Here is a 9612-nt window from a genome sequence, read left to right as displayed (position 1 = left end):
AAAAAAAAAAATATTTTTATAAAAAAATCCTATATTTTCGCCGAATGTTCCCTGTAATAACACGGTTTAACAAAATTTGGTTATATTCTATTTCAAAAACGGAGCTGACCTCCGCGCTCTGAAATGAAATCTTCAAGCATTATCATCACTTTTCAAGGTCCAGCAATAGTTAGCAAGCATGTTTGAATTCCTATCATACCAGTTCTCCATAGAGGCTATGTCCTGGTGGAATCGTTCGCCATGTTCTTCGCTAGTATCTTTGTTTTTTTTTTTCTACTCAATCCATCCACATGAGGTAGAATCTATCAGACGAATTGGATTTTCTTGAGTACGTATTTTTCTTCGGAAAAACTACGTCCAAATAACATATACATATATATTTTTTTTAATTTGCCATTTTTCGACACTTTAACATAGTTTTTTCTAAAAAACTGGACGTGCTAGAAAATTTTGTAAATGCACTTTAAATCAGAATCAAAAAATCTATAAAATGAGGTCAGTCCCGTTTTTGAGATAAAATAGGACCAAATTTTGTTGAACCGTGTAACTAAACTCAATAGAAATAAAATTAATGCTTTCAAGCCCATACAATTCACCGTGCTAAATATCAATGTGCTAATCTGGAAAAATTGGCTTCAAAAATATTTTTTACTCCATTATGAAACTTTACTGCATAAACGATGTAGGGCCCCGTCCCGTCAATTCTTCGTTTCGTTGAATATCTTCTGGGATATTGGGCTTCGAAAAAACAAACCAGAGCTACCCCGGTCTCCTGTACATACGTGTGTATGTGCATTAGGGTGAGCCAAAATAAATAGCATAAATAGAAGAAAATTCTGCCATTTGGAAAAATTTTAACTCCAATTTTAAAAAGTGTCGGTGGGCATTTGAAATTTTCCATGTACACAAATAACAAATAAAAAATAAATTTTCATTAAAAATTTTATAACTATGAACCGTTTGAGATAAAAAATTTTTTCTTGACATATTCTTGTATGGCATTAAATCCTCTAAAAAACTATTCTAGTGTTGATTATTTAGACTCAAAAATGTATATACCTAGGGGCTATGAAAGTCGAAAATAGCAGAAATGTGCAAAAAACTTCCACTTTGAAAAAAGCATTTCCTTAAAACAAGAAACCAGTTTCCTTATTTTAAGTTACCGTTTTCTTCTTAATATTACGAAAAATTTACTCGATTTGAGAAGTTTTTCCTTAATTCAGACTCATGCTAAAAATAGGGCGTCATCAATTTGAGGAAGTAAATTTACTCAATATACATAGGTAATAATTTCCTTAAATAATTTTGAATGTCATCAGTGTGGTTAAGACAAAGTTAATTGCTTTTCTGAGATCTCAGGTTCGAGTCCGTTTGGAGATAGTTAGGGTAAGGTAAGTCAATTATGTATTTCGATTCAAATATAAATTACAAATTGTAAAATTAATTTCATGTGTATATGGGAAAACCTAAATACTCAAATACCATAAAAAAATAAATTAGATAATTTTTTTAAACACAATTTAAAAAATTATAAAAAAAAATATTTAAAAAAAAGTCCTGCTCTGGGACTCGAACCTTGCATCTCTCGACCGACACTCCAGAGCTTTGCTCTGTCGGCCATTGCCAAGTTAATTTTTCCTAAGAAGAAAGGAAATAGTACTGAAAACTAAGGAATTGTGTTTTCCTTAAACTGAGTCAAATCGTTTAGTCATATTAAGGTAGTCATGTCATTGGAGCCATTTCAAGGTAATATTTCCTTAGAATAATATAATTTTTTCCTAGCAAATGTTTTTTCTGAGTGTACACTAACACCTCTATTCTGTATCAGTGACAAATTTTTGTTACAGTTTTGTTACGGAAAATTATATGAAAAAATGTCCATTTTTCAGTTACAAAATGTGTAGAAAATGTCGATTATAAGTACATTTGTGAGAGTTTTAGTTCAAATATTTATTTTTTTATTGCATATTTAAACATTAATATTCCATTTAATTATTAATAAGATTCACTTTATCGCAATAAGGATATTGCAGGCGATGTAATTGCACTACTTGCAAAAGAAATTGCGGTTCTTCGTATTTTGTCAAAATTCGATTACAATTTTGTATCAACGCCATACCTCGTTCAACACTCAGTAAATAGGTTCTTAAGGCCATAAATTGGTTAGGTCAGTTCACCCTAATATACATATATCCGATCTTTCATCACATCTTGTTTCAAAAAGAACTATCGACTTAATTCTCTGTTCGCAGCATGGCGACGTGCTTGCTTCTTGTGACTCGCCAATAATTAAAGAAAACGGACGCTGGGAAGAAGGGNGGAAATAGTACTGAAAACTAAGGAATTCTGTTTTCCTTAAACTGAGTCAAATCGTTTAGTCATATTAAGGTAGTCATGTCATTCGAGCCATTTCAAGGTAATTTTTCCTTAGAATAATATAATTTTTTTCTAGCAAATGATTTTTCTGAGCGTAAACTAACATCTCAATTCTGTATCAGTGATAAGTTTTTGTTACAGTTTTGTTACGGAAAATTATATGAAAAAATTTCCTTTTTTGCAGTTACAAAATGTGTAGAAAATGTCGATTATAAGTACATTTGTCAGAGAAGTGAGAGTTTTAGTTCAAATATTTATTTTTTTATTGCATATTTAAACATTAATATTCCATTTAATTATTAATAAGATGCAGTTTATCGCAATAAGGATATTGCTGGCGATGTAATTGCACTACTTGCAAAAGAAATTGCGGTGTGCTTGCTTCTTGTGACTCGCCAATAATTAAAGAAAAAAGACGCTGGGAAGAAAGATGGCACAAAATCAAACGCGCCAAATTTTGTTTTCTTCTACGGGCTCTTTTAACACTTTACATTTGTATTGTTATAAGCAGCGATCGAATGTGATACATATGTATGTATGTACAAATGACTACTTGATGATTAAATTAATTAAGTGGTTTTGTAGTACGCATTTAATTTTTGTATGTTCGTGTATACATACATACACACATGTATGTGCGAAAACTTTATACATACATACATATATGGCTGTACATATGTACTTACATATTTATTAATAAATTTTATTATGCAAACTTTTAAACTTTCGTGCTAAAATTAAATGAATTAAAAGTAGGTTACGGAAAGTCCATTGCCGCACAAATTGTATCGCTAATCAACCATATCAATAATTGTACTTTTAGGGCAAGCTTTTACGTTTCGGCCACAGACCCAATTGAAGCGTCTTAACCGCTGCGGTTTTTTGAATAAAAAAGAAATGGTCGCCGACTGCATAAAATTTCGATGGATATACTTACATATGGTAATAACGNTGGCACAAAATCAAACGCGCCAAATTTTGTTTTCTTCTACGGGCTCTTTTAACACTTTACATTTGTATTGTTATAAGCAGCGATCGAATGTGATACATATGTATGTATGTACATATGACTACTTGATGATTAAATTAATTAAGTGGTTTTGTAGTACGCATTTAATTTTTGTGTGTTCGTGTATACATACATACACACATGTACATATGTGCAAAAACTTTATACATACATATATGGCTGTACATATGTACTTACATATTTATTAATAAATTTTATTATGCAAACTTTTAAACTTTCGTGCTTAAATTAAATGAATTAAAAGTAGGTTACGGAAAGTCCATTGCCACACAAATTGTATCGCTAATCAACCATATCAATAATTGTACTTTTAGGGCAAGCTTTTACGTTTCGGCCACAGACCCAATTGAAGCGTCTTAACCGCTGCGGTTTTTTGAATAAAAAAGAAATGGTCGCCGACTGCATAAAATTTCGATGGATATACTTACATATGGTAATAACTTTAAAAAGAGAATTTCGACAAATAACGGACGATATTGTTTTTTTAAATATTTTTTTTTATTTTTTTTTAGATTGCATCCAACCCATGAGTCATTGAAATAACAGTGAAAATGCAGTCTTTCTTTTATATGTATACAATTGTTCTTTTGTTGTTGGGTTTTACCTTTCGCTTTTAACACATATGCATAGTTGTTTGCTAACGCTGTCATACATTTGCGTGTATAAATGTATTTGCAGTAATTTATTTATTTTTTTTTTGTTTGCTTTATGTAAACCTTTTTATTAATAGAAAATAATTTTAGTAGCACGGACAGCATGATGAATTTGCATTCATTGTTAAATCTGGTCATATCCCAATGAACATTTTTTTTAGATTTGAGTGCAATTTACATATACAGGGCTGCGCTAAATTATTGGCAACGTATGCAACAATGTTTACTTAAATTTTTTTTAGCCGACTTCAAACTTGCACTCTGTTATGCTAAAATTGAATGGGAAATGGAAATAATTGAAACTAAATAATATGAAAATAAATAGTCAAAACTGGTTAATATGAGGCGGCCTTTAAATTATGCAACTGAGTGTACATACATACATACATACCAGTGTACTGCACAAGCCGATTCATTTACGTTTTCAAGCTACTTGAAAAAAATACAAGCACAAGTATGATTCACACTTGCTTCAAACAAGCAAATTCAACTCATAGCTTGAACGCAAATGAATACGGTAGTAGCCTGAATCGAACAAGATTGAATACAGCAGCAGCACATATGTACGTACATATTGCAAACCGTGAATCAGCTTTTTACAACCAAAGGGTATTGTTATGTGTTAGAGGATTTTTGTTGCGCTAATAAATAGTGAGTTCGATATTTTTGAAGTAAACCAAGTACGGGTATGAGTTAAAATCCAACAAGCACGCCCAAGCATTTACTTGCTTGTTTCGAACCAAGCCCACTGAATACAATTAAAGAGCGAAATACACCACACAAGCGGCTTGTCAAACATACTTTTCCCATTTTGCCATACACCATGCAAACATGAGTCGTTCAAGCACAGTATTTTAGTCTTCTTCTAGTTCACAATGAAAGAATTTTTGGTTTTATTCCATTTTTCTCCTTACGTTCGCACTTGGTGAAATTTCAGTTGCGAATGAGGTGGTTTCACCATCCAAATCGTAAGCAGCTTGATCAAACGTTAACATGGTGGCCAGAAAATCAAAATATTTTGATTTTTGTTCAAATTTTTTGTCACACCTTCAAACACTCCCCCCAGAGACAAAACAGATGGATTGAAGCAAAGGGATATATCGCTTGGTTTGTCAAGCCGCTTGTGTTGTGCATTTCGCACTTAAGCTTTCAAGTAGCTTGAAATGTAAGTAGCTTGCTGCAGTACACTGATACATACATACTACATCGAAGCATTTGGCACATCCAAGGGTAGGAATGTACATAGATATGTACATATAAAATGCATTCAAAGTACATACTACATAAAATTTGTATGTGGGGGAGCGATTGAAGGGCTACAATGATTTGTCTGTCTAAAACAAATTTGAGCTGCATGCGCACAGGGGTTAACTGTGGTTATATACTTATGCATATGTATGTATTTACCTCAAAGTTTGATATGTATACATTCGGGTTGTCCTTAAACATCAACCCCTATGGCGATGCTTCTATAGCCGAAGATATCACATATAAATTTTGGTTTGGATTTTGGAGACGGTTAAGGCGCGTCGTACTAGGGGAAAATTTCTAATTTCTCTATGGAGATTCCAAAAATTAAGATAATTTTTTTTCATCTAACACCCAAAATCGATAGTCGAAAATACCACATATAAATTTTGGTCCCGATTGGGCAAACAATTTAAGTTATATAACAACAGTTAATAGGATAAAGCATTTAAAAGTGGTAAATCACACGGCAGAGGGTGGAGCTAAATTTGTAGAAATATACAGTAAAATTGNGATACATACATACTACATCGAAGCATTTGGCACATCCAAGGGTAGGAATGCACATAGATATGTACATATAAAATGCATTCACAGTACATACTACGTAAAATTTGTATGTGGGGGGAGCGATTGAAGGGCTACAATGATTTGTCTGTCTAAAACGAATTTGAGCTGCATGCGCACAGGGGTTAACTGTGGTTATATACTTATGCATATGTATGTATTTACCTCAAAGTTTGATATGTATATGTACATTCGGGTTGTACTTAAACATCAACCCCTATGGCGATGATTCTATAGCCGAAGATATCACATATAAATTTTGGTTTGGATTTTGGAGACGGTTAAGGCGTGTCGTACTGGGGGAAAATTTCTAATTTCTCTATGGAGATTTCAAAAATTAAGATAATTTTTTTTCATCTAACACCCAAAATCGATAGTCGAAAATACCACATATAAATTTTGGTCCCGATTGGGCAAACAATTTAATTTATATAAAACAGTTAATAGGATAAAGCATTTAAAAGTGGTAAATCACACGGCAGAGGGTGGAGCTAAATTTGTAGAAATATACAGTAAAATTTTGTCCAAAAGCGAGGGACATATTTATTTCAAGTTGTCAAATACTATAGAGAAAACTACACTACAAAGCAAACTTTATTTGAACCATTTGTAATTAAGTGTTTAATTATGGTGAAAAATAAATGAATATGAAATTAAGAATAAATTTTTGATGAATTAAACAAATTATTCCTGGCAAATTGTTTAATTTAAATACTTAGGCGGAAATATAAATTTTTTTATTTTTACTATTTTGATACTTCATAGGGTAATCTGAACGTTTGGCCCCGGTGCAACAGGCCGTAACTGTCTCCAATCGCGACCAAAATTTTTGGTATGGGTATGGGAATTAGATGAAAATAAAACTAATTTAAATTTTTTGATTCACCTTAGAGGAACTTGGCGCCTGTACGACACGTCTTTACCGCCTCCAATCGGAAACAAAATTTATATGTGATATCTTTCACTTCGGTATTACCGATTGAGCGGGTGAGACTGAAAAAAACTGTTCATTTCATTTTTGAGCACCACCCTAATATACATAAATAATATACTNTCCAAAAGCGAGGGACATATTTATTTCAAGTTGTCAAATACTATAGAGAAAACTACACTACAAAGCAAACTTTATTTGAACCATTTGTAATTAAGTGTTTAATTATGGTGAAAAATAAATGAATATGAAATTAAGAATAAATTTTTGATGAATTAAAAAAATTATTCCTGGCAAAATGTTTAATTTAAATACTTAGGCGGAAATAAAAATTTTTTTATTTTTACTATTTTGATACTTCATAGGGTAATCTGAACGTTTGGCCCCGGTGCAACAGGCCGTAACAGTCTCCAATCGCGACCAAAATTTTTGGTATGGGTATGGGAATTAGATGAAAATAAAACTAATTTAAATTTTTTTTTTTTAAATTACCGATTGAGCGGGTGAGACTGAAAAAAACTGTTCATTTCATTTTTGAGGACCACCCTAATATACATAAATAATATACAGTTACGATCACTGAAATAGTAGTGCGCACTTGCGAGATGTATTATGCCCTTGATGCCGCATACTACGCGATATTGTAATCGAGTTTTTTTTTTTTTTATTTATCATCTCTAGTGTATGATTTAACTCTATGCAAATTTCAAACCGTTCAACAGCTACGGTTTAATTTTTTTAGAAGTATCCCCTGTTGTGAACGGCATTTAAGGCGACCGGTGAAATAGTAGCGCAGAACAAATGAAGTCGCAAATTTTAACTTTAATTGAAAATATTTCAGTTTTTTGAATAAAAAGTAAGTTTAATTATATGGTTTGCTATATACATATTTAGCAGGAATAGACAAAAACGTATTTTTGTGATTTTTAGTCTGCACCGCACTCACGAAAAACGTGGAATTATTAAAACTCTTATTAAAAATGGGCAAACATGTAAAGAAGTGGAAAAAATTGGTTGAATTTTAGCCTCCATGATTCGAAATACGTTAAAGTATCAAAATAAACCTGAAACCGGGGTGGTAAGCAGAAATTATCAACGACTACCATACGGCAAATTATTAAATATTCGTCCCACAATGTCAGCTTTAGAAATTATGGATAACCTAGTTACCATGTAGTTTTCATACAGTAGGGAGACGGCTTCGAGAACACAAGCTTTGTGTGTAATTTTGGTTTTCTAGTGTTTTCAAAAAATATTAACCGTAAATACACAGTACTATTTTAGTGCTCGCAGCTGTACAAGCAAAGCTCCTTTTAGATGCCGTGAATAAAATAAAACAAAATTAAAAAAATATAACCAGCTCACATATGACTTTTATGCAAACATACATACATACATACGGACATACATATGTATGTACATAGTTAGGTACATACATATATTTGTATGTACGACCACAGGTACGTAGTTGCACTTGCAATCTAGCACGTACAAGCGTGAGAATGAGAGAGCGACAGAACAATGACAAATTGCATGTAAATAAGGAAACGGAGCGGGGTTCCAATAGAAAAGTAGACAAGATATCAGATTTTAGCTATGTCATGTATTCTCCAGTTAAAAAATATCCGAGTAAAAATTTTGATTTTTGTCCAATTTTGTAAGGGCATATGCAGCCGGGAGTTACATTTTTGTAAACGGCGTTTCATTCCCTCTCTAAAATGGGATGTGGGAGATGCCCACCCTTCGTCTTCGCCCATCTCGCAAACAAAGATCGGCTCTAAAGAAAAGCTCCCCTTTATTTTGTATACAGGTCCTACTGGGTTATTTTCCAAGAATAGCTCTCAATGAAAGAACTATCCAAAATAGTGAAAATTTAATTGAACAATTTTATTATCGCATGAACTTTACAATTCCAAAATTGTATTCGGTTTGCTTGTGTAAAATGGAAGAAGCAGCATACAAACAGCTGTTTTTTGGGTACGGTTTAGTTATTTGTACAACAAGTCTACGCTTTATTTAAATTTACTATATGTGTGCACTTATTTATTAATAATTTCAGTTTGAAATATGGTATATTTTTGAAAATTTCCGAGCTGATGTGTCAAGCACACAAAATATTCACGAAATATCTTTGCAAAAGGTGTTCAACCCCTCTTCTTCGGCAGGAGAATTCTACTGTCATGCCCCCGCTCCTGCCACAAAATCGTTGTAACTAAGTCAACATTAAAATTGTTATAACTAAAATCTTGCAACTTTCCCTTAAAATTTTGATCGAACAATTTTCACTTTCATTCCAAGTTTTTACGTACGAAAACGCCAAAACATGAAAGATTGTAACTAACTAGCGTGAAAAAAATGCACCGATTCTTCGCAGAGAAAACTCAAAATGGAAAATAGGGGACAGAATGTGAAAATGTAATAATACAAAATGAGAGAACTACATATGTACCTACTTACACAGCAATTCGGTTGGCGATTGGACCTCTGCTAAAATAGCAAAATTGAGAGCTTAACAGCGAAAATTCCTTGCAAAAGAAGTTATTTTTTTTTTCTTTTCACATATGTACTGAATTAGACAATGTTCGCAATCACTTTTAATTGGCGAGAATTTCAAGAACTCACAAGATGTGCCTGTTCCCATCCAACCTCCATATACATATGTATATATGTATGTATATATTTGTGTAAACTTGTTCTCTTATATTATAATCTTTAAAACAAGCTGCGCGTTTGTCAACGAATTTTTTCGATTTCTAAACGTGAACAGCAAATTATTAAATATTTTCTTTATATTCACTTCTTGCACA

The 9612-nt window shown here is 32.4% G+C and overlaps 1 protein-coding gene across 1 annotated transcript in view; it reads right to left on the bottom strand.

The window, feature by feature from the left end:
- Atg17 (autophagy-related 17) overlaps positions 1–9606 on the bottom strand; it is a 26831-nt gene extending 17225 nt beyond the window's left edge. Inside the window, exon 1 of the mRNA XM_017630236.1 lies at positions 9263–9606. The gene's annotated coding sequence lies outside the window, so the exon portion shown is untranslated. The remainder of the gene's footprint in view (positions 1–9262) is intronic.
- Positions 9607–9612: the final 6 nt, after the last annotated feature.

The sequence above is a fragment of the Rhagoletis zephyria genome, unplaced genomic scaffold, assembly GCF_001687245.7.
Source record: "Rhagoletis zephyria isolate East Lansing unplaced genomic scaffold, Rhagoletis_zephyria_1.1 Rzeph_scaffold_07522, whole genome shotgun sequence".
Classification (NCBI taxonomy): domain Eukaryota; kingdom Metazoa; phylum Arthropoda; class Insecta; order Diptera; family Tephritidae; genus Rhagoletis; species Rhagoletis zephyria.
The sequence above is the reverse complement of the archived record's forward strand: the minus strand, read 5'-3'. Positions and strand labels throughout refer to the sequence as shown.